This window comes from Mus musculus, chromosome 13 (assembly GCF_000001635.26).
Source record: "Mus musculus strain C57BL/6J chromosome 13, GRCm38.p6 C57BL/6J".
Classification (NCBI taxonomy): Eukaryota; Metazoa; Chordata; class Mammalia; order Rodentia; family Muridae; genus Mus; species Mus musculus.
In genome coordinates, this window is record NC_000079.6 from 33,935,804 (window position 1) to 33,961,906 (window position 26,103).

General features: G+C 41.7%; 1 protein-coding gene and 1 long non-coding RNA gene across 8 annotated transcripts in view; one reads left to right on the forward strand and one right to left on the reverse strand.

Moving 5' to 3' along the window:
- Positions 1–26,103, reverse strand: part of Serpinb6a (serine (or cysteine) peptidase inhibitor, clade B, member 6a) — an 84,877-nt gene that overhangs the window by 17,886 nt on the left and 40,888 nt on the right. For 3 of the 7 annotated variants that reach the window (NM_009254.3, NM_001164117.1, NM_001164118.1), the window contains exon 1: positions 119–280. The exons of 2 other annotated variants lie outside the window; for them this stretch is intronic. The gene's annotated coding sequence lies outside the window, so the exon portion shown is untranslated. Of the gene's footprint in view, positions 1–118; positions 281–26,103 lie in introns of those variants that run through there. 2 more of the 7 variants (XM_011244301.1, XM_011244300.2) reach the window with 2 other exon arrangements.
- Positions 229–24,378, forward strand: 1110046J04Rik (RIKEN cDNA 1110046J04 gene). The gene is made up of 5 exons (NR_040707.1): positions 229–294; positions 17,514–17,738; positions 18,904–19,022; positions 22,798–22,855; positions 24,070–24,378. It is a non-coding gene; the product is annotated as an RIKEN cDNA 1110046J04 gene (long non-coding RNA).

Here is a 26,103-nt window from a genome sequence, read left to right on the forward strand (position 1 = left end):
AGAGGGAACCCGAGTCAGGTCCACAGGGCTCTCGCCGCGCGCCACACCCGCCTGCGTCCCCAGCTCCCCACCCCCACCCCGCCACCCCACCCCCGCCTCAGCCCACCGAAGAGCATACCCTAGATTCTCCTAGATTCTCGATTTCCGGACTGGTAGCAAGCAGAGAAGAGATGAGGAGGCCCCAACCGCGCCCGAGGCCTTAAATACTTATGGGGGGCGGAGAGTCGGGAGGAGTCTGAAGGCCAGGGTGCGGCCGCTCCCGAGTAGGAAAAGGAAGAGAGTAAGTAAGGCCAGGTGAGTGCCTGCGGACCCACAATCTAGCCTATCCTCTGGCTCTTGGCCACTTTGCCTCAGATTGGGCAGCTGATCTTTCTGGTACTTTCTGGATGCTTTGGCTACCTCCACTTAGCGATGCCAGAAGTGTGCCAGCACTTAGTGGATGGACATACTTGTGACAAAGCAGATCATAAGTTTAAAGTGAGAAAGGAAGAAAAGACTTTTAACTACTGGGGCTGGAGGTAGAGATCTTATTCAGCAGGCACAGAAAAATAAAGAAAGGTGGTCAGTGCCTGTGTCCCAGTGTAGCCTTCTCAGCTTTGGGTAAGCCTTTCCCAGCCATGAAAAGGATGAGCAGTATTCCCAGCCTTCAGCAGGCTAAACAGACCTTATCAACCTGGACACAGACATCTGTCTTGGCTGCAATTGCAGGTACCCATGGGAACTTTAAGGTTTTTGCGCTGACCTTGCTGCTACAACATACTCAAGCTGAAGAAGTGGATGGATTTTGTGGGTTTTTTTTTTCCTTTATAAACACAAAGCTTATTATCAAACTTTGAGCCTTGATCAGAACCTTTGTCTTAGCTTCATCCTTCTCTCACCCCTTTACCTTATTTCTAGCCCCCGTTTCAGGTAAACCCAGTTCAACCATGGCTGCTAGATGGCTACAGATGGACTTGAAAACTGGGGTGGGGGTGAAGGGGGGACTACTGAGAAGTGCTGTCTTGGGTGGAGCGCCACAGAAAACAGAAGAAAAGTGAAAGTATCCATGAAGCACTGTAAGCAACATGCAGCATTAATGCTAGTGCTAGCCATAAATTTTATTTTTTGAAACTGCTGCTGTAAAAAAGTGCTTTCAGGAGGATACAGGCTAGGCTGAAGAAGTGTTGGCCCGACATGGGCTTCGCCTAAGGTGTGGCTGCATAATGGGGCGAGGGAATTCTAAATAGGCATTTGTCCACAGCCAGGAGCTGCTCCAGGTGAAAGGAGTAGGATTTAAAATAAAATAAAAAGAGTAAAAAACAAAAAACAACAACAACCAAAACAGATGTTAGAAAAATTCTTAGCTCAAGTACATTTATGTTGTCCTTAATTCCCAGAAATAGGAATGGTAAATATATAAGTAAAAGAATTAGTCACGTTGAAGAGAAATTGGGAAAGTTAGAAAAGCAGGGCGCTGGAGAACAACTATCGGTAGCTACCACTGTGCCTCTTCTCTCTTTGGCAGAATTCCCAGAAGGAGATAAAGAGTGAGGCCTTGAACACGAGAGAGAGAAAAAGAGAATAGGTTTCAGAAATGGAGTTGTCCCCTGTCCAGGACGCTTTAGCACAAGAGAAGGAAAATAGATATAAGATATTTCAGAGCTCTCCTAGGGACAGGAAGAAATTGGTCCTGCTTCCTCTCTGGCTCCTGTTGGAGATATACTTAGTTCTGGTTAGGATATCTGGGTCCCTTTGAAACATCAAGTTCTATTCCCTCTCTGTCTATCGTCTGTGCACCATTTATCCATATGTCTGTCTACTTATGTTTGTTTTTGTTTTGTTGTTTGAATGATTGTTGTTCTGTGTTTCATGTTGGAAAAAAAAGGTTAAAACTTTATCTGCTGGCTGTCCATCCTTTGATTTAATTTAACTTGTTTAAAAGGCAGTCTCAATTTGCATAGCAGAAACTGATAAGCTACACTGCACTGTTCCTGGGAGTCAAGCACAGCTGGAAAAGCCCTACTAGAGGCTGATTATCTACACAAGTCACTCTTAAAGGGACCAACAGCTTTTTGCTTGTAACAGAAAGTCAGCTTAAAATTGGCAACTCAGGGTTGGAGTCATTCTAAATGACACTTGGCATGAACCAACCCAGGAAAACAGATCTTTAAAGATACTTCTAAATTGGGATAATATTTTATGTAATTCTTATCCTAGAAACTAGACTTATAGAGGATAGTATTTAAGACAATGTCTCTTTAATATGTATTAAAAGTTGCACTGTCATGCATTCATATATAAGAACTGGCAGCCAAACTTTGTACGTGAAAGTAATGCTCTTGGTATTGACTTTAAAGAGAATGGTGGTTTAAAACAAGGTTTTGTTTTACAAAATTATGGGCATGCTCTAATATTACAAAAGAAAATTTAAAATATAGTTAAACTGCCAATGTTCCATTAGCTACAGTTTACAATTCAATCACAAGATCAAGATGTTAACTCATCCATAATTGTGATTAAGAAAAAAATCAAGCAAGTGGAGACGAATAAAGGATATTATAAAATAGTAGCTTTGAAGGATTGTTTCTTTACTATTCCTTTGCATCCTCAGGATTGTGAAAGATTTGCTTTGTGTTCCTTCTATTAATTATAAAGAGCCAATGAAAAGGTATCAGTGGATAGTTATTCCTCAAGGCATGGCTAACAGTCCTACATTATGTCAAAAATTAGTGGCACAAGCCATTCAGCCTATAAGACAGCAATGGCCAATAATATACATTATACGTTACATGGATGATATCTTATGAGCAGGAAAAGATCCTTAGGACTTGCTTCTATGTCTAGAGATTTACAACAAGCACTAGCTAATAAAGGATTACAAATAGCTCCAGAAAAGGTGCAAACTCAAGATCGTTATAATTATTTGTTTTAGGCTTACAGATCAAGCCGTTTTTTTTTCTGAGAAAATAATTACTCATAGGGACAATTTAAAAACTTTAAATGATTTTCAAAAGCTGTTTAGTGATATTAATTGGCTTTATCTTTATTTAAAGCTTGCTACAGGAGAATTGAAAACCTTATTTGATATTCTTAGGGGTAGTGCTGGTCCTACCTCTCCTCGAGTTTTAACTTCAGAAGGGTTGTTGGCCTTATAACAAGTAGAAAGAGCTACTGAAAAACAATTTGTTACTTATATAGATTATTCTTTGCCTTTACATTTGTTGATTTTTAATACAACTCATACACCTACAGAATTACTATGCCAAAAAGCTCCTCTTATGTGCATACATTCAAAGATATCTCCTAAACATAATATATAGCCATATTATGAGGCAGTGGTTCATATGATGATACTTGGAAGAAAGCAGGTAATGATTCATTTTGGCAAAGAAACAGATATCATTATTCAGCCTTTTAGTGTGGATCAAAATACTTGGTTAAAGCAGCATAGTACAGATTGGTTGCTTGCTCAGATAGGATTTGAAGGCATTATAGATAATCATTATCCTCAAGATAGGCTGATAAAATTTTTAAATGTACATAAGTTTATATTTCCTAATATGACATCTTTACAACCTCTGCATAATGCTCTTTTAATATTTACTGATGACTCCTCTAAAGGACTCACAGGATATCTTATAAATAATCAACAGGTAGTCATAGAGACTCCTGGGCTTTCTGCTCAGCTGGCAGAACTCACAGCAGTACTAAATGTTTTTCAGTCTATAAATGATCCTTTGTTGGAAACCTGTGGTACATTTCATTTCAATACACCAGCTGGATCTCTGTTTTCACAATTGAAAAACATCATTCTTGCTTAAAAAAAAAAATCCATTTTATACTGGTCAAATAAGAGCTCATTCTGGTCTTCCTGGACCTTTAGCTGCGGGCAATGATGGTATTGACAGAGCTTTAATAGGAGAAGCTTTAGTTTCAGATCCTATTGTTTTGGCTAAGCGTGATCATAGTAAATTTCATCTTTCTAGTCATACTTTAAGACTCTGACATAAGATTACTAAGGAGCAAGCTAGAATGATTGTAAAACAATGCCCTGACTGTCTTACATTATCTCTAGTTCCTCATTTAGGACCTAATCCATGAGGCATTATGTACAATCATATTTAGCAAATGGATGTAACTCATTAGTCAGAATTTAGAAAATTGAAATATATACATGTCTGTATTAACACTTGTTCAGGATTCATTTTGCTTCTCTACATACAGGAGAAGCTTCTAGAAATGTAATTGATCATTGCTTACAGACTTTTACTGCTATGAGATTGGCTAAAATCATCAAGACAGAAAATGGACCTGCTTATATTGGAAACAACCTTACACAATTTTGTAAGAAATTTGGAATTGAACATAAAACTGGAATTCCTTATAATCCATTTGGACAATTGGAATTGATAAACATGTGCATCAAAGTCTGAAAAATTGACTTAAGAAAAAACAAGAAAAAGGGGAATCATATCTCCATACACCACAAAAATTTTAAAATTTGGATGCCAAGGAATTCTCTGAGTGTGGGGAAGAGGGCATGTTTGTATTTTTCTGGCAGGATGCTGAAGGAGCATGCTAGCTGCCAGAGTGGTTAATGAGACATGCTGATGCTGGAACAAAAAATGATGCTGATTGTGAGTTTGTAGAGTGTCATGACAATGATGATAGTGAAGCTGTATTGGACCTATGTCCCTGATCCATCCCTTTTTACATCCAACAGTATGGGAAGGCCTAGAAGTTGTGGTGATGGTAAACAACACTAAGTTGATGGGTATGACTGCTGGAGGAAATTTCACTATCAATAGAGAAATTACCAAGGATTGGGAACTAGTTTTCTCCATATGGTTTTGTGGGAGGTGCAGCTACAGGCCCTCCTGCCCTAGTTTTGCAAGAAAAAATTATGAGCGTTTTGGAACAGCAATAGATACAGATATAGAAAGGATAGAAGCTTCCATTCCTTATTTGCAAGAGTCTCTAACCTTCTTGTCTGAGGTAGTTCTTCAGAACAGGAGGGGACTTAATCTTTTATTCCTTCAACAGGGAGAACTGTGTGAAGCCCTCCACGAAGAATGTTGTTTTTACATCAATCATTCAAGAGTAGTAAAGGATTCTATGGCTAAAGTTGGAGAAGGACTGGCCAAACGGAAAAGAGAAAAGTGACAGAATCAGGGATGGTTTGAATCCTGGCTTTTCACTTCTCCATGGCTTACAACTTTAATTTCTACACTGCTTGGACCACTAATTATAATTTTGTTGCTTTTAATTTTTGGACCTTGTATTTTAAACAAGTTGGTTGCGTTCATACAAGATTGCTTTCAGTAAGCTCAGCTATTCACAATAGCAGTTGTTCATCGTTATGGAGAGATGGATTAAGTACATATGCAGCTTTGATATGTCCTCTGTGGCTTTGGTCTGTATGGGAAAAAGGGTATGCTTTAGAAGGCCAGTTAGCCAGAGACAGGTAAGAGTGTTCTTGAGCTCCTATCAACCGAAGACAGAGACAAATACTAAAAAGACGTGTTTGTTCTACAGGACAGGTAAGAAAGAGCAACATAGACACCAACCTAAGACAAACACAGTCGCCTGGCTACTCTATATCCTAGACGGGATTATGGAAAACAAGTAAATCTTGTGCTCCCGTCCAACAACTGGCACACTCATCTACAAAAAACATAAAAGGGGGGATGTAGCCTTCTAGCTTTGGGTAGGCCTTTCCCAGCCTTGAAAAGGATGAGCAGTATTCCCAGCCTTGAGCAGGCTAAGCAGACTTTGAACATTTGCCATAACAGGTCTTATCAACCTGGACACAGACATCTGTCTTGGCTGCAGTTGTAGGTTCCCATAGGAACTTTGATGTTTTGGCTGCCTGCGCTGACCTTGCTGCTACAACATACTCCAGCTGAAGAAGGGAATGGATTTTGTGGGGTTTTTTTTTTCCTTTATAAACACAAAGCTTAATTTGAGCCTTGATCAGAACCTTTGTCTTGGCTTCATCCTCCTCTTGCCCCCTTGCCTCATTTCCAGCCCCACTTTCAGGTAAACCCAGTTCGTTCATAGCTGCCAGATGGCTACATCCCAAGACTCCACTACTCCAGTCTGGTTAGACTCTGAGGTGCTGATATTTTATATAAATGAAATTGAAAATCCTGTCTTCCTTCTTACATTCTTTCTAGGAAGCAAGACAACCTGGTGGGGAAAATACTGCTCAATTTTAAATCTTTCAGGACAACTCTGGAAACATCACATTCTCTTATCCTATACTTAGGGTTCCTTACAATGACCTGTTGACATTTACGTTGAATGTTTCTTGTGGACAATTTAAAGAATGTTAGCCAGCATGCTTGCCCCTTCTACATAGAAAACCAGGGGGCCACCACAGCTGTAAAATTTTACCTTTGAAATAGAAAAACAAAGGAATTCTCAGAGTAATGTACTATCCCGCCTCACCCCATACTTCATTTGCTATGCTCCAGGGATTTTTTACTCTACCCACATCGAGCACCACTTTTAGATCCTTTCTCCCCTCTCTTCCTGAGAGACAGGAGGGAGTGGGTGCTGGAAATCTCCCCACTCTATCGCCAAAGATCGGACCCAGAGCTGCTGTATATTAAGCCTACACTCCCTCCCCCATGCAGCTCCCCCTGCTGGCAATTTCTTACAAAGCCTGGCAAACCAGTTTCTAGAGCCTGGTGAAGAATATAAAGGTTACTGTTTGCCATCCCTCACAGGTCTTCTGTATTTTCTCCTCTTTGCCCTCTTCTCTTCCTCATTTAATGAAGAAATAGCTGTGCTTATCTTTGGTAGACAGCCTCAGCCCTGTGGACCCTGCACTGTGTGGGAAAGGACCAAAAAATGAGCAGGAGGCATCAGTGACTCAGCAGTCTCCTGGGTTTCTTCATATATATATATATATAGATAGAGAGAGAGAGAGAGAGAGAGAGAGAGAGAGAGAGAGAGAGAGAGAGAGAGAGAGTTGTTTTTTAATTAGATATTTACTTTATTTATATTTCAAATGCTGTCCCCTTTCCTGGTTTCCTCTCCGAAAACCCCCTATCCCCTCCCCCTGCTCCCCAATCCACCCACTCCTGCTTCCTGGATCTAGCATCCCCCTGTACTTGGGCATAGAGTCTTCACAGGACCAAGGGCCTCTCCTCCCAGTGATGACCAACAAGGCCATTCTGTGCTACATATGCAGCTAGAGCAATGAGTCCTACCATGTGTACTCTTTGGTTGGTGGTTTTAGTCCCTGGAATCTCTGGGCTAGGTCATATTGTTGTTTCTTCTATGGGGCTGCTTATCCCTGCAGCTCCTGCGGTCCTTTCTCTAGCTCCTTCATTGGGGACCCTGTGCTCAGTCTAATGGTAGGCCGCAAGGATCTTCCTCTGTATTTGTCAGACACTGGTGGAGCCTCTCGCAATACAGCTATAACAGGCTTCTGTCAGTAAGCACTTGTTGGCATCCACAAAAGTGTCTGTGTTAGGTGATTGCATATGTGATGGATCCCCAGGTGGGGCAGTCTCTGGATGGTCATTCCTTCAATCTCTGCTCTGAACTTTGTCTCTGTAACTCCTTCCATGGGTATTTCGTTCCCCCTTCTAAGAAGGATCGAAATATCCACACTTTGGTCTTCCTTCTTCTTGAATTTCATGTAGTTTGTGAATTATATCTTGAGTATTCGGAGCTTCTGGGCTAATATCCACTTATCAGTGAGTATATACCATGTATGTTCTTTTGTGATTAGGTTACCTCACTCAGGATGGTATTTTCTAGTTCCATCCATTTGACTAAGAATTTCATAAATTCATTTTTTAAAATATTTTTATTAGGTATTTTCCTCATTTATATTTCCAATGCTATCCCAAAAGTCCCCCATACCCTCCCCCCCACTCCCCTAACCACCCACTCCCACTTTTTGGCCCTAGCGTTCCCCTGTACTGGGGCATATAAAGTTTGCAAGTCCAATGGACCTCTCTTTCGGTTGATGGCCAACTAGGCCATCTTGTGATACATATGCAGCTAGAGTCAAGAGCTCCAGGGTACTGGTTAGTTCATAATGTTGTTCCACCTATAGAGTTGTAGACCCCTTTAGCTCCTTGGGTACTTTCTCTAGCTCCTCCATTGGGGGCCCTGTGATCCATCCAATAGCTGACTGTGAGCATCCAGTTCTGTGTTCACTAGGCCCCCGCATACTCTCACAAGAGACAGCTATATCTGGGTCCTTTCAGCAAAATCTTGTTAGTGTATGCAATGGTGTCAGCGTTTGGAAGCTGATTATGGGATGGATCCCCGGATATGGCAGTCTCTAGATGGTCCATCCTTTGGTCACAGCTCCAAACTTTGTCTCTGTAACTCCTTCCATGGGTGTTTTGTTCCCAATTCTAAGAAGGGGCAAAGTGTCCACACTTTGGTCTTCGTTCTTCTTGAGTTTCATGCTTTTAGCAAATTGTATCTTATACCTTGGGTATCCTAAGTTTCTGGGATAATATCCACTTATCAGTGAGTACATATTGTGTGAGTTCCTTTGTGATTGGGTTACCTCACTCAGGATGATGCCCTCCAGGTCCAACCATTTGCCTAGGAATTTCATAAATTCATTCTTTTTAATAGCTGAGTAGTACTCCATTGTGTAAATATACCACATTTTCTGTATCCATTCCTCTGTTGAGGGGCATCTGGGTTCTTTCCAGCTTCTGGCTACTATAAATAAGGCTGCTATGAACATAGTGGAGCATGTGTCCTTCTTACCGGTTGGGACATCTGGATATATGCCCAGGAGAGGTATTGTAGGATCCTCTGGTAGTACTATGTCCAATTTTCTGAGGAACTGCCAGACTGATTTCCAGAGTGGTTGTACAAGCAATCCCACCAACAATGGAGGAGTGTTCCTCTTTCTCCACATCCTCGACAGCATCTGCTGTCACCTGAATTTTTGATCTTAGCCATTCTGACTGGTGTGAGGTGGAATCTCAGGGTTGTTTTGATTTGCATTTCCCTGATGATTAAGGATGTTGAACATTTTTTCAGGTGCTTCTCTGCCATTCGGTATTCCTCAGGTGAGAATTCTTTATTCAGCTCTGAGCCCCCTTTTTTTAATGGGGTTATTTGATTTTCTGGAGTCCACCTTCTTGAGTTCTTTATATATATATTGGATATTAGTCCCCTATCTGATTTAGGATAGGTAAAGATCCTTTCCCAATCTGTTGGTGGTCTTTTTGTCTTATTGACGGTGTCTTTTGCCTTGCAGAAGCTTTGCAACTTTATGAGGTCCCATTTATTGATTCTCGGTCTTACAGCATAAGCCATTGCTGTTCTATTCAGGAATTTTTCCCTTGTACCCATATCTTCGAGGCTTTTCCCTACTTTCTCCTCTATAAGTTTCAGTGTCTCTGGTTTTATGTGGAGTTCCTTAATCCACTTAGATTTGACCTTAGTACAAGGAGATAGGAATGGATCAATTCACATTCTTCTACATGATAACTGCCAGTTGTGCCAACACCATTTGTTGAAAATGCTGTCTTTTTTCCACTGGATGGTTTTAGCTCCCTTGTCAAAGATCAAGTGACCATAGGTGTGTGGGTTCATTCTGGGTCTTCAATTCTGTTCCGTTGGTCTACTTGTCTGTCACTATACCAGTACCATGAAGTTTTTATCACAATTGCTCTGTAGTACAGCTTTAGGTCAGGCATGGTGATTCCACCAGAGGTTCTTTTATCCTTGAGAAGAGTTTGTGCTATCCTAGGTTTTTTTGTTATTCCAGATGAATCTGCCGATTGCCCTTTCTAATTCGTTAAAGAACTGAGTTGGAATTTTGATGGGGATTGCATTGAATCTGTAGATTGCTTTTGGCAAGATAGCCATTTTTACTATATTGATCCTGCCAATCCATGAGCATGGGAGATCTTTCCATCTTCTGAGATCTTCTTTCTTTCTTCAGAGACTTGAAGTTCTTATCATACAGATCTTTCACTTCCTTAGTTAGAGTAACGACAAGGTATTTTATATTATTTGTGACTATTGAAAAGGGTGTTGTTTCCCTAATTTCTTTCGCAGCCTGTTTATCCTTTGTGTACAGAAAGGCTTGTTTGAGTTAATTTTATATCCAGCTACTTCACCGAACCTGTTTATCAGTTCTCTGGTGGAATTTTTAGGGTCACTTATATATACTATCATATCATCTGCAAAGAGTCATATTTTGACTTCTTCCTTTCCAATTTGTATCCCCTTGATCTCCTTTTGTTGTCTAATTGCTCTGGCTAGGACTTCAAGTACAATGTTGAATAGGTAGGGAGAGAGAGGACAGCCTTGTCTAGTCCCTGATTTTAGTGGGATTGCTTCCAGCTTCTCACCATTTACTTTGATGTTGGCTACTGGTTTGCTGTAGATTGCTTTTATCATGGTTAGTTATGGGCCTTGAATTCCTGATTTTTCCAAGACTTTTATCATTAATGGGGAATTCATTGTTTTTAATAGCTGAGTAGTACTCCATTGTGTAAATGTACCACATTTTCTGTATCCATTCTTCTATTGAGGGACAACTGGGTTCTTTCCAGCTCCTGGCTATTATAAATAAGGCTGCGATGAACATAGTGGAGCACGTGTCCTTATTACATGTTGGAGCATCTTCTGAGTGAGTATATGTGCAGGAGTGGTATTAGGGGGTCCTCAGGTAGTACTATGTACAGTTTTCTGAGGAACCACCAAACTGGTTTCCAGAGTGGTTGTACCAGCTTGTAATCCTACCAGCAATGGATGAGTGTTCTCTCCTGGGTTCCTTACTTTTCCACAGGGGTTTTTAGAGCATGGGTCTCCACCCATAGCAAATGCATTTGTACTGGAAGCATCTACATATCAGTGTGGGGGCGGGGATGAATGGAAGAATGATGGTGAGGCCACTGTGACAGGATAGAGAAGAACAGAAGGCAAGAAGGGGATGTAGATCAGAAGTAGGTATCAGATGTCCTGGAGGAAAAGTTACAGGCAGTAGCTAGCAACCTGCAGTGGAGACTGGGAACAGAACTCAGGCCCTCTGGAAAAGCAGTAAGTGCTCCTAAATGCTGAACTATATCTTCAGTCGCAACAATCCTATTTTTTGCTATAAGCATTGATATTTTCATTTCAGACTTCTGGTAGGAGACTTTTGGCTTCAGAGGTCTGAAAACTGTGTCCTAGACCATCCTAACACTATCATTTTCTGAACATCTTCCCATAAAGACTCATGAAAATTGAGTACCAGGATAAGAACACCTTCTCTCCTCTATAGTCACTCTGCCCTTTGACTTAGGCAATCCTACCTTCTTATCCCACAAAATCCCAAATCACTCCAGCAAAGCAGATTTCACACTGAAGACTCTGTCTGTGCTCAGCCACTTTGAAAATAAACTTCTGATTACTAAATTCTTCCCAGTGATCAGCTTCCTGAACACCCTAGTTCCTGGAGATGTTTCTCTGGTTTTCCTTTTAGTTACCAAAAGAAGTTCATCTGATCTACTCCAGTATCACTATGTAATCTGTTTCAAGATGCAAATGAGAAGATTTCCCTGTGCTGGACAGGGTGCAGATGTACAGTCGCCTGGCCATGAGGTCTTGGTTATTGCTGAAGGGAGGTTCATGAGAGTGCCAGGTAAACTTCTTCCTCAAGTACCAACTCAGCAACACCTAGTGTGCTTAACCACAGGGGTCTTGACTAGGAATCCATTACAAGGAAGCTCTTAACACACACACACATACACACACACACACACAGAGAGAGAGAGAGAGAGAGAGAGAGAGAGAGAGAGAGAGAGTGGGGGGAGAGAGAGAGGGGTAATTGATTCTTTTCCCCTGCTGAAGCTAGTGCTTTTGGCCATAAAATAGCAAACAGTAAAACTGCCAGAAGCCAGCAGCTTTTGGCCAAAGAATAGCAAAGCGTTAAAAAAAAAAAAAAAAAAAAAAAAAAAAAAAAAAAAAGCTAAATCGCCAGAAACTAGCAGCTTCTGGTCCCCCAGAACAGTGAGAGAGAGTTACAAGGCCAGAGGTCATCAGCCTTTGATCTTTGGATGCTGTGTCCAACCTCAGTATCTGAATGATTAAGTTGGCCCCCAGCATCCCTTGCCTACTTGTCTTAGTAGTCATAGTAGTAGTTGTTGTTGTTGTTGTTTTTGTTGTTGTTGTTACTATGACCAGTACTACAGACAATATATTTCTATAAAGAACAGAGAGGTTTATCTAGCTTGCCATTCTAGAAGCTAGGAGGTCCAAGAATAAGAGAATATATTAGTAAGGGTCTTTTTGCGGGGGGTGGGGGGAGACTCTGCAGGGTCCTGAGAAAGTACAGGGCTTGACACTGTGAAAGAGATGCTTTCAAAATGCAAGGACAACTAGGCTTTATAACAGAGTCATTTAAGATACCCCTGTGCCAGCCAAGCAATGTTGGCATGCACCTTTAATTCCAGCACCCAGGAGGCAGAGGCAGAGGCAGGTGAATCTCTGTGAGTTCAAGGCCAGCCTAGTCTACATAGTTGCAGGACAGACAGGATTACACAGAGAAACTGTGTCTTAAACAAAAAAGTAAAAAGAAGTGGGAAAAAGGTATCCCATTGCCCAATTAATCCTTTAGCACATTGATTTAGTACCCCACTTATACCAAAGATCTCATGACCTAATCATTCTATAAAGACCCCCACCTCCTAATACCTTACATGAGGGATTGGCTTCAGTGTGAGTTTTTCTGGGGACACTCAAAGCACAGCACCCCAGTCTCTTATGAGGAAGGCATCTGTTTGCTGAGGGCAAGGAGAAAGAGATTGTATAGAACAGGACTCTATTGTCTAGTTCTCACTGCAGCATTCCTAAGACTTTCCCTCTAAATACACATTGCCCCTCCTGTTTTCCAGGGTCATCAACAAGTGTAAAAACAATGTAAGGCCTTCACAAGGACAGGGGTACTTCCCAGCCTGTGAGTTAACTATGTAACTTCATAGGCAAAGTCCTTTAGGACAATTGCAATCTTGTTCTTTGGGCAGTTTGATGTGTAACTTTGGCTTTAGTAACTTTATTATATAGCTGGCTAGTATTGGAAAAATTACGTCAATGGCTTGCCAGATACAGTGTAATTGTTTCATTTGTTCCACAAACTTATTCTACTTATTGAGCAGGCCATGACCACTTGGGGACAGAAATGGAGAGGATAGTCTCTGGCCTCAGTACAGATGTGCAAGCAGATGAAATATGTTGTGGTATGTCAGTACCTGTACTGAATATTGGGGCAAGAACAGGTAGAAGCCGAGTAAATAACTTTGCCCTTGGGAATATGAACTAAAAATGATGTGAGAGTTCTTAACACTAGAACTGGGAATTTCAGAATGAGGATGAGCTGAGTAAATGGCACATAGAAGGGAACATTCCAGCTGCTTTTGGCTGTGAAGTTTATCACATCAAGAAAAAGCAAGCTAGGGAGTTGGACATAGTATTACAAGGTTTTAATCCCAGCATTCAGTGGGCAGAGGTAGGCAGATTTCTATGAGTTCAAGGCCATTCTGGTCTACGTAGTTAGTTCCAAGAGAGCCAAGGCTGTAGGCTTAGATTTCTCAAAACATATTCTCAAATGCTTCAACACCCCCTGCTAGCCCATCATCCAAAGGTAGGAGAGAAAAGATGGTAAATAGGACAAGGGGATTTGAACATGTTTATAATTTGTTCTTAGGAGTGATTCTGATCTATTGTCAGGATACCAGGCAGTCCATTTCAGCAGTGTCAGGATAGTAACAGTACAGTTCAAAAGTGTCAGCAGCAGCACAATCCAACACAAGCCACCAGGCCTCTGCCGAATCGGCACAAGTCAACAGGAGCAACCAGGCCCAGCTAGAATGCCAGGAGTTCTCTACCATGCCTCTCTCAACAAAATGAAGAGCAGCAAAGACATGAGACCAACAAAGCACTGCACAACTAGCTATCTAAGCAAGCACCCCGAACTCTCTCCAAATATCATATATCCTCTCACAGGCCTTGCTTCAGCAAAACATCACCCAAGTCTGCATCACATGACACAACCAGAAGTTTCCATTTCACAAGGATGAGTGACCCTATATCAGTAAAATAAATAAATAAATAAATAAATAAATAAATAAATAAATAAATAAATAAAATAAGAGGAGGAGGAGGAGGAAGAAGAGGATGACAATGATGACCATGACAAGGATGGAGAGGGGGAAGGAGAAAGAAGAGAAGAAAAGAAAAAGAAGAGGAGAGGAAAAAAGACAAATAGAGCACTCAATATCAGAATTAGGCTAGATTACTTGCTTCGCAGTAGAGCTGAAGAATAGTTGGAGTGATGAGGGGGTGGGCAATGATGCTGTTCTTAGAATAAAAGTAGCTAAGACAGCCTTGGCACTTGTAGACTAGGTGAGTACAGAAGGAGGACTCCAGCAAGACTCCCAGATACCTGACTTGGTCCAGCAGGTAAATGGATGTGACAAGCAGAAAAGTGACTAAATTCTTAAACATTGTATTTATGAAAGGGGGATGGGCTCATGCCACCATGCATTCATAAAGTTAAGAGGATAACTCTGTTCCCAGCTGATTCTCTCTTTTCCATCTTTAGATAAGTTTATGGGTTGCCAAGATTACAGGGCAAATGCTTTACCCAGCTAAGCCATCTTAGCAGTGTTTGTTTGTTTGTTTGTTTGTCAGTACTGGGGACTGAACCAAGGTCTCCTGAATACTAGGCAAGTACTCTACCACTCTACCACTGAGCAACATTCTTGAAAGGCAAATGCTTTAGCTAGCTAAACTGTCTCAGCAGTCATCCATCCATCCATCCTCCCACCTCTCTCTCTCTCTCTCTCTCTCTCTCTCTCTCTCTATCTATCTATCTATCTATCTATCTATCTATCTATTTTAGTGCTAGGGACTGAAGCAGGCTCTCCTGAACATTAGGCAAGCACTCTACCACTGAGCTACATCCCTAACCCTGGTTTTACTTTTTATTTTGAGACAGTATCTCAGTAAGTACCCAGGCAGGCCTTAAATTTTGTCTGTAGCCCAGGATAGACTCAAACTCCTTTAGTTTTCCACATAGCTGGATAACAAGTCTCTGACACCAGGTCCAGAATCAATTTCCATTTTGACATGAAAAGATTGAAGTTCCATGGGAAGTTCAAGAGAGGTCTAGGAACCAAGTGTCAATGTGATGTCAAATACATACAGACTGAAGTCATAGGCCTCAGTGAGGTTTTCCCAGAGAGGAGAAACATTCCCAGGAATGCCAGTACACAAAGGTAAATAGAGAGGAAAGAGCCAGAAGCTGACTAGGAGAGGACAAAGGGGCCTGAAACACTGAGGAATGGGTTATTAAGAACAAAGAGAAGGGACTAGTGCTTAAAAAAAAAAATGGACCAGGGTGGTTTGGGGCCATGAAGAATCCCTATTGAACAGCAATGTTGACAGCAGTGGCCTTCAAATAGGGAAGGATGGGGGCGTGGGGGCGTGGTTTGGTTTCTTGAAGAACAGTGAGGAGGCATAGGTATATGTGGATTTTTCTAGGGGAATGAATGGCAGGGAAGTGGAGTCAAATGTTAAGAGTCTCTATGATCAGGCCTGAAGCACCAGGGTTGGTAATAGGGCAGAAAGCTGGGTGAAGCTGGTGTGGTCTGGCCTAGAGCAGGAATGAGCAAGTGCTGGAGGATCTTTGGCACTGGAGTGAGCTTGTGACCTCTGTGGAGAGCAGAGCAGGGAGGTGGTCAGGGTTGCAGTGCCATGTCTCTAGACACCCAGAGGAAATGATTGGTGTGAGTCAGAGACAAATCATGATTAATCAGCTGGAGGAATCTGCCTGCTCTGGAAAGAGCCAGGACAAGGATAGTCATGACTCCAGATTACTGAAGGAATATGGCACATGGGTAATATGGAGAAGCCTCTCCTTTCCATGACCTAAAGACTAGGAAACTTAGGAAAACTTCACGTCCCTTAGCTCTGCCCCACTGCTGGAGTATCCTTTCTTCCCAGCTGTCCCTGAACCCAGCCACACAGGACTCCCCACTTGCTGCATCCAGAGTTTGAACCCCACAACCCACTCACTGCATCCTAGGCAGAAGCTCTCACACACCAGCACGGCCACTGGAATGGAACTAAGCCACAGGGGCCTGTGCTAGAGTCAGGCTGAAGTCCAGAGGATGGAGATGAAGTCACATACTTGGGAGAATTGAGATCCCAGAGGACAGGGATTCTGAGAAGAGGGCAGTGGTGGTTGGGGGTGGAGGCTGGGTAGGGGGATCGGGACAAGACAGGGGCTGAGGTAGACCTGGGACTTCACGGGCTGTGGCCCAGGAGGATTTTGGTCAGGGTCTGATTGGGGGTTTTGAGGCTGGACTGCTGAGAGAAAGATCCCTGGTTAAACCCTGTGGGGCCAAGGCTAGGAAGGGGTGGGTGGGGTTGGGGTAGAGTGGTAGAAAAGGTCAAGTGACAACTTAACCTAAGATGACCGGCCTGTTAGCCACAGGGTGTGGCTTAGACTGTGCTCTTGGCCAGCAAGTAAGGAAATTAAGCAGATCACATGTGATCTGCTGGTACAGCAAAAAGCACATGCAGTCACTCTCTTTGGACAGTTAATCTAGCCTGTACTGGCAGAGTCCTGAAGCCTTGTTTTCTGTTGTCATTCCAAATGTTTCATTAGTTATTTGAGCCCTCCACTCAAACTTAGGATGTTTTTATAGTTCTTATATAACACAAACTGGGCTAGGGATGTATGTCAGCTGGAAGACTGCTTGCTTCCCTTCTACAGAACTGACTTTGATCATAGAAAACCTGGGAAAGTATGTATACCTGCACTCCTGGCACTCAGGTAGCTGTAGTAGAACCTGAAACTCAAAATCATCCTTGAGTTCCAGCTACATGAGACATTCTCTCAAAAGGAAACACATAAATAACAAAACAAGAGTGAATCCTTTAAAAAACAAACAAACAAACTTCCATGAATTCCCAAAGGTCTTACTGTTTAGTTACTTTAATATACTATTCTCCAAGTTAGCCAAATAAGGTAAAGCTTTACTACTCAACTTGGAAAACAGAATTCAAATCTAGAGGTCTTCCTTTCTATGCCTGCTAGATGTCAGGCTGTAAATAAGAAGCTGAGGGGATAGGGACAGAAGTATTTACCAAATCAGAACTGATAAAGAGAGTATATTACAGGAGAAACAGAAACACAGAAAGAAAAAAAAATTCCAGAGACAATCTCCCTCCTCAGATGGAAGGGAGTTCTTTCATATCAGTGGGGAAGTTACTTGATCTTTGTACCATTTGTGTGATGTCATATCTGGGTAGACAGAAAGTGTCCATGTTACTAACTATCCTGATAAGTAATACACTCACAGTAGCATTTGTCCTTCCTGAGCCTGGCCACTTAGGTGAGGCCCCAAGGGTCATTAGGGGATCCCGTGATGCACTAGGCATCACAAGTTACTGGATCAGGCTTAAGGCAGTCAGGTTCTGCTGTTGAAGTGGGTATTTGTGTGTGGAGTGGGGGTGTGCTTTCATTTTGGGCCTTTTTGTTTCCACAGTCCCCTCCCGCCAGATGACCAAGGTCAGTTTTGACACTAGATCAAGGTCTTCTTCCTGAGACTGCTTCAAAGCTGAGAAGGGGGACTGGAAAGATGGCTCAGAGGTTAAGAGCACTGGCTGCTCTTCCAGAGGTCCTGAGTTTAATTCCCAGCAACCACATGGTGGCTCACAACCATCTATAATTAGATCTGGTGTCCTCTTCTGGCCTGCAGGCATATATACAGGTAGGCCACTGTATACATAATTAATAAACCTTTTTGAAAAAATTTTAAAAATAACAAACAAACAAATGGAGCTGAGAAGGGATGCTGGGGCCTGACTGGCACTGTTGGTCTGTCATAGGTGTGTAGGACCTTAAGTCATGAAAGGTTTGAGTTGCATTTTGGAGAGGGGGAGGGGTGATTATCATAGGAAGTATTGTGAAATAGTTTCAGGGGTGTGTGGGAGGCACCCGAAGCCGATGGCTAACAGATGACATTCCTAAAACCATGTAATCTGGTTAATGGCCTGTAATCTGGAAGACAGCAATCAAACTAAAAGATTAGGGAAGCAGGGGTCAAAAAGGAGACAATTATGCCACCAAGTAGATCTAGGTGAGGCACAAACCAGGAGACCCAGTCCCATGTGCCCTTCCATAGAGCTTGCGCACAGAGGCTGTCTGTCTTAAAGAACATTTGACTTTTGGACTTTTAACTGCATAGTAATATTTCTACTTGACTGGCTCAGATAAATCACTGCATTCTGGTGAGGAAAGTAGGCCCCTGGGCTGCCAGACTTAAGAGCACAATAGCTGGAAGACTGCACCCTCAACTAATGAGCAAGGAGATGTAAGGAAACAAAATATATGTCGAGATTCAGCTAGGGGAGTCCAGCGAGGGGGTGTTCACTGGATATGCATATGGAGGGGTATGGCTTATTGAGTTCCTTTGAATAAAGAAGCTGGATAATCTCTTGGATAATCTCTAGTGTCCAATTAGGAGTTAAAGGGAGTCAAAGCCAAGAAGGGCATCATAGATGCATTTGAGAAGGTGATAAAGGAAGGCGACTGTGAGCAGGATTAAGAGGGTGAGAGTCTGAACAACTAAAATGACACCATGTGGATATTCCAGAAAGGCAAGGTAAGCGATATGATACCAGCTTTCACAAAGGTGAAGAGAAATGCTAAGCAGAGTTGGAATGGGACAGGGAAGAGTGACAAGAGAAAGTTGCATCAAGATTAACATATGAAAGAAGCCAGTTGACAGAGAAAGACTGGAAGGGCTGCCTTACCAGGATTTCATATTCAGGAAAAGTACATTATCCAAATATGAGAGAGGTGAGGCTATGTAGTGCGCTCCCATTCTCTGGAGTGTTTTCTCTTTCTGAAACTGTCTCTATTTCCGTTTCTAGACATTTCCCTGTTTAATGCTTTGCTACATACAGTACACAAGAATCTGCATACTTCAGCATGTGGCCTGGGACTTCAGATCCATGTCTACAACACCTGGTGAGCCGGCCAGAAGAAAGAGGTAAACATAGAATGCTTCTCAACTTCCTGTCTCTCTTATCAGGGGCTCCCAAGTGCTGTTGTTTCTTCTTACCTAGAACAATTGAAAATGATGGGCAGATTCCCATGAGAGACTGAGCATGGATTGAGAAATCAGATTTAGTTTTTCCTTCTTTTCCTTTCTTCAGCTGAAGGTGCCCTTGGCCAGATCCAAGTATATGCCTGGACTCTCTTCTGTCTCTCCATATTGGCATATAAGTCCATCAAAAGAAGTATACATTGGCCAAGGAAAGATGCCAAAATCACCCTGAAAATTGAGAAGCAGAGCTAGAGAGATGATTCAGCAGTTAAGAACATTTGCTGTTCTTGCAGAGGGCCTGCCTGGGTTTTATTCCCAGTGCCCACAAAGCAGTTCACAGTTGTCTGTAATTCCAGTTCCAAGGAATATGTCACACTTTTCTGACTTCCTTGGGTACCAAGCAAGCACATGTAGGCAAAATATTCATATACATATGACAAAATAAATATAAAATATTGGCTTATAGATTTAGACTTTTTAATAGATTCAAATACTCATTTGTGTGAGTTAATCATGCACCTTCAAGGGGCATAAATTTATCAGTACTTAAGTTTCAAATTATAGCATCACTCCAAATAAAGCTGAGATTATGCCAAGCTCAAATTTAGATGGACAACTGTATGCATTTCAACGTGTTAGCTAAACATAGCCCTGTGAAAAGTGGACATATGTAGCCCAGTTTTCAATCTGGAACCAGAATTTGAAAACAAATTTCAAGATTTCCAGGAAAAATAAGTAATATTTTAATCTATTTGCATCTCCATTTTCAGCCCACATAATATGTTATATACCAATTTTCAAGCAGAATGCACAAAGATGCAATCTGACATTTAACCTAAGAATAAACTTGGTTAGGTCTCTTTACTCAGCTTTTCTGGAACCTGTCTCTCCAGACACAACTATCTCTCCATTCCCAGTCACAACCTGTTCATGTCATCACTTGTTGGCAGCTCATATATTTGTGAGCAAGTATGGAACTCATTCTTGTAGACCAGGTTATCTTTGAATTGAGAGATAGGCCTTCCTCTCAGGAACTAAAGGCGAGTGCCACCACTGCCGGGCTGAGCAAGTGTGTTTGAGAATGAAGCACATCTACTAAAGTCAGAGCCCAAACACTTGACAAGCAACTACAACGTGCTCAGAAGCACAACATTAGTCTTCCATGGAAGCAGCTATTGATGCAAATGTTAAACAGCATATGAGGTTGTTACCATCCTTATTTTACTTAATTGAAAGTAGTTTTGACAACAATATGAACTAACCAGTACCTCCAGAGCTCCCTGGGACTAAACCACCAACCAAAGAAAACATATGGTGGGACTCCTGTCTCTAGCTGCATATGTAACAGAAGATGGCCTAGTCGGTCATCAGTGGGAGGAGAGGCCCTTGGTCCCATGAAGGCTCCATGTCCCAGTGTAGGGGAATTCCAGGGCCAGGAATGGGGAGTGAGTGGGTTGGGGAGCAGAGGGAGGGGTAGAGCATAGGGGGTTTTCAGAGGAGAAACCAGGAAAGGGGATAACATTTGAAATGTAAATAAAGAAAATATCAAATTTTAAAAAGGGGGGAAAAGTTTGAAAAACAAACTTTTATTTGTTAAATGTGTTCACTTTGGTGGGGAGTGTATGGGAGGCAGATTGTACATCTTGGACCTGTGTAGCAATTTTATTTTTAAAACAAGGTTTCTTTCTGTAATCTTGGGTGTCTTGGAACACATACTGTAGATCAGGCTAGCCTGGGACTCAGATATCAGTCTGCTTTGCTTCCAGGATGCTAGGATTTGAGGCACAACATGCCTTAAATCTCAAACTTTGGAGAGAGAGGCAGGTGCATCTCTGTGAGTTTGAGGCCAGCCTGGTCTACAGAGCTAGTTCCAGGACAGCCAGGGCTACACACTCTTATGAGCAGGGGATGGCACAATTAAGATTGTTATGTAAGGACTTTTTCCTTCTCTGCAATGGCACAGATGTGCAGGAAAGTAATACACAGACCCCCTTTTTCTCGTCATCTTTTGTATTTGTATATTTAATGTGTAGCTCAAAGACAATTCTTCCTCCAGTGGAGGACAGAGAAGCCAAAAGGTGGGATAGCCCTGCCTTAGTACAAATCACCACTAGATGGAGCTCTAGGGTTTCCTAATATTGAAATATCTCTGTCCTCTCTTAGTTTTTGGTCTTTCAGGCCCTTAAGGTCACCTCCTGGTGACAAAGAATCCTTGAAGTACACATTTAGTAAAATAGTCAAAGGATTGTAGGAATCCTCGGTATAGTTTTTGAAGCTCTTGCCAAGTACGTGAAAGGCATGACTTACAAACCTACAGGCCACAAACGGCTTGGCACCCTTAGACTCTCAGGACCCAGATATGTATTCTTGAATGTAGTTTCAGCTAACCTAGATTGAAAGAGAGCAGGATTGTCAGAAGCGGTATTATCTCCTGTGACTCAACTGATGAGAATTAACGAGTTTTATACTGGCTTTTTTCATTCTATCCAGTAGACAGACAATTACACAGTCTGGGTTGAACCATCCCTGATCATTTCTTTATGCAAGTGGCATGACAAGACCAGCAGGGCTCCATGTCAGGTAAGAGAGCAGAGCTGGCCAGGTTTTAGCTGAGAAAGTCAGCCTTAACAGCCTAGGCTCACACTGAAGGCCAGACATGCAAGCAGCAGGCAGTTGGGGTGATATAAATATTCTGACAGGTCAAGTAGAAAGCCAAAGTGAGTCCTTGGAATCATTTACTGAATGATTTGGAGGAATCATAGCTAAATCGCTCTATTTTGGATTGTTTGCGACATTTCAGACATAGGCAAGAGGGCATGTACCAAATGGTGCCACCTGGTGAAAGTGGCTGTCTTCTGCAGGAGAGGGACACAGTTTTTCATTTTTCCCTGAGTTCCCTGTATGACACTCCCAAAAAAAAATCTGAGGACAGAGGGTATCTGGATAAGTGGGAGAGGCTCATAGTTGCATGGGCTAAGTCTTGGTTTTTCCACACTGACTCCTGAGACATGCTTTAATCTGACTTTACAAACAAAACTCGAGGCAGGGGGTGAGGGCACTCACTCTCTTGGAAAAAGCAGATTTCTTGGATCAAGAAGTCTGGAAGGGAGAGGAGGACAACAGACACAAGCTGAATCAGTCCTGTGCTCAGCTCCTGTTACCAGAGTTCTCCGGGTCAAAGTCTGAGCCTAGCAGCCCTAACTAGTTAGGCTCAACCATCTATCCCCAACAGATCAATTAAAGAAATAAGTAACAGTGTGAAGCAGAGAAAAGTGATTTATTCTATGTGGCTATTAGAAAGAGGAACAAAGAGGGCCAGTTAACTATGCAGGGTTTTCCAGAGAAATAGAACCTGTAGTTATAATAGGATTTTAAAAATTGGTTTACATAATAGGGCCTAAGTAGTTCAATGATTGTTGTTCACATGCTGAAAACACTGAGGACCTAGTGATAGTGACCTCAACAGTCCCAGTATGACCCTGAAGGTCTGAGAGATCCCTGGACAATCTCTGGGTGTCAGGGAAGGTGAAGGCAGCAGCAGCAACAGAGGCACAAGCCCACGTAAGTAAGCAGCACTGCCTCTCCCTTGGACCTCTGTTCTTCTGAGCTGCTATGGAAACAGCCACCTGGTCTGGAGGAAAGTCCTCTCTCCTCAGTTAATTCTTCCTGGAAATGTTCCCGCAGACCTGTTCAGAGGTGTCTTTCATTTGATTTTCAGATCCAAGCAAATTGATAACCAAGATCAACCATTCTGAGCTGAATACATGGTTTAGCAGGTAAGACACTGGCAGTTTTTCCTGAGGACCCAGGTTCAATCCTCAGTGACCACATAATGATTTACAATCATCTGCAACTCCAGTTCCAGGGGCTCTTCTGACCTCCGCATGCACCAGGCACTCATGTGGCATAACTATATACATGTGGAACAAACACTCTATACATTTACAATAAAAAGAAATATTTAAATACTTTCATATTATCCATTGACCTTTTAAATCCATCGTTGGAGTACTGATATAAGGTCAGGGTTTGGGGGTGTGATTTAATTATTTATTTAGGTATTTTAGACATAATATTACTATATAGACCTGGCTAGCTTGCTGTGTAAACATGAAGGCCTTAGTTTGATCTCTAGCACCAAGCAAAATCTAGCCTTGCGGTGGCAGTCACTTATACTCCCAGAACTGGAGACAGGTGGGACAGAACAGCTAGGGGGTTTGGTGGTTAGCTAGCCTAGCAATGGCAATGAATTCCAAGTTCATTGCTCATTAAAAAGCCTGTCTCAAAAAATACAGTGGGGAGTGATTGAGGAAGGCACTCGATGTTGATGTCTGACTGCACACCAACATGCACCTGCACTCACACACAAAAGAAGAAAAGAATACTACTTTCAAAAATAGCAATAATCTTATAAAACATTTTAGTCTCAGTTTCCAAGATTAAAACTTTAATATGCCAGACATTTGTGACTTTACATATTAATATTTAATAGTATGTGGCACAAATCATTGTATTAGGAAAAATGCTGAAAATTAACATTTTTATTAGTTGACATTTTACTTAGTTCTGGATAAAGTGAAATCCTCAAATAACCTGTTTTTCTTTGGCCTAAAATTTAACAATAACTGTTAATTTCCTGCATTCTAACTAAATGTTTTTTTTTCAAAGAAAGAGGGGGAAAATGTCAGAGGTAACAATTCTTATGATTAATGTAGTTCAAAAATCATCCTCAGATATTCAAATTCACACACACACACACACAGGCAGTTTAAATTTTAGGCACACAATGACACAAAAACAATTACATTAATTCCTACTGTATTCAGATGATATGTTATAAGTATAGAAAAGAGTAGTCAGCAAAAATTCTCCATTGGAGTCACCAAAATAGTACAGACTTAACATTTTTATAGTTATAAAATTACAATGGATTATTTTTTTACTAATCTTTGTTTCTCTGTGTCCTCTGTTTGTTCAACAAAATCCACAGGACTCAGAAGAGCTACAGAAGACTATGACTCACTTCCGCCTTTCCTGTCATACAGCAGAAGCCCAACTAACAGAACTCCAACATCTTAAAAGCCCTGTTATGGTTTGAATGTGAAAGTTTCCCCATAGGCTCAAATGTCTAACATTTGGTGTTGAAGTTTAAGAAGGGTAACCTTGCTGAAGGAAGTGGGAAATGGGGCTGGCCTTGAGGGTGCACACCCTAGCCCTATCTCCTGTCCTCGCTCTGCTTCATGACTGTGGACACAATGTGGACTAGCTACTTCATAGCCCTCATTAAACGGTGAGCCCTGAATCTCTTATGCTTTTTCTCATCATGTATTGGATCATAACAGTGAGAAAGGTGAATTCCAAATGGCTCAACAGAACCTAAGCTCAAAAATCTTCTGAATCAAGGAAGACAAACCTGGAGGTACAACCAACTGAGAAGAACTTTATCAAGGGCCAGACATGATAAAGATATTCCAAAATGGGAGCTGTATAGACAACTCAGGGGTTAAAAGCACTTGCTGCTCCTGCAGAGATGCTGGACTTGTTCCCAGCACCCACTTTAGGTGGCTTATAACATGCTCTAACTCCAGTACCAGGGGCTCTAACTCCCTCTTTTGGCCACTGCAGAGAGCTGCATGTACATGGTCACATAAACTCATACAAGCACAAAAGTACACGTTAAAAAAAAAAAAACTTTAAGGGTTTAAATACTGATTAACTAAATAAGTGTTGAAATGTTGCCACTAGCTATTCCTTAAAAGGCTAAAGAGAACAGCCATATGACCCAACAATTACATTCCTAGGTATATGCACAAAAAGACTGAATATAGGAACTGAGAAAGGTAAACATACATCAATAGTCAATACAAAATTATTCGAAATAATCAAGCATCTTGTCTATCATCATATGAATGGATAAACAAGATGGTGTGTGTGTGTGTGTGTGTGTGTGTGTGTGTGTGTGTGTGTGTGTATTCACATTATACATCTATGAAAAGCAATGAAGTTCTGGTATTCACTACATCATGGATGAATTTTAGCAACCAGATTTTCAAGGTAAATAAACCAAGTGAAAATAAACACACTTATATGAAAGAGAATATACAAACTCATAGGAAACAGAAAGTAGACTAGAACTCACCAATTGTGATCCTTGGTTTTAATTACCAACTTGATACAATCACTTGAGTAGACATTCCCAGTGAGAGACTGTCTAGATCAGACTGGCCTGTAGACATGTCTGTGGAAGACTGTCTTGACTGGCCTTAATTAACGTGAATAAGCCCAGCCTGAATGTGGGCATCACTGTTCCCTGGCTTTGGGTTGAGAGTTTAGAAGGGTAAAGAGAACTAGATATGCAATAAGTGTAAACTTGCATCTCTCTGTTCTTGGTCTGCTGTAATGTGACTAGCAGTCCTAATTTCCCATTGCCTTGACTTCCCTGATTTCATATACTGTAGCAGGATTGTGAACTAAAATAATCACTTTCACTCCTAAGTTGATTTTTTTTATCAGGGTATCTATCATAGAGATGAAACTATAACACCAAGAGGTTAGAGGAAAGAAGAATGTGGAGTTATTATTTGATGGTATATAACCAAATATCTGAGATAACTCAACTTAAAGGTAGAAAGAGGTCCATTTGGCTGACAGTTTTAGAGGTTCTAGGTCAAGATTAGCTAGCTCTGATGCTTTCTGGCCTGTGCAAAGGCTAATTATTTTGGCAGACAGTGCACGGGGAGGACTCTGATTCATCTCACAGAGACATGGAACCAGAGAGAGAGAAGAGAGTGCCAGGGTACCCACATCTGTTCAGTGGCATATCCCCAGTGATCCAACTGTTTTTCATAGGCACCTCCTACAGCTTCCACCACCTTCCAAAAGTGCCATGGCCTGGAAACAAGCCCTCATTAGCACATGGACCTCTAGGGACATTCAAGATCCAAACTATGGAATAGAAAAGGAATTTTTGTTTGGAGTTGTGCAAATGTTTTGGAAATTGGTAATAATAGTAGCTAAAGACTGT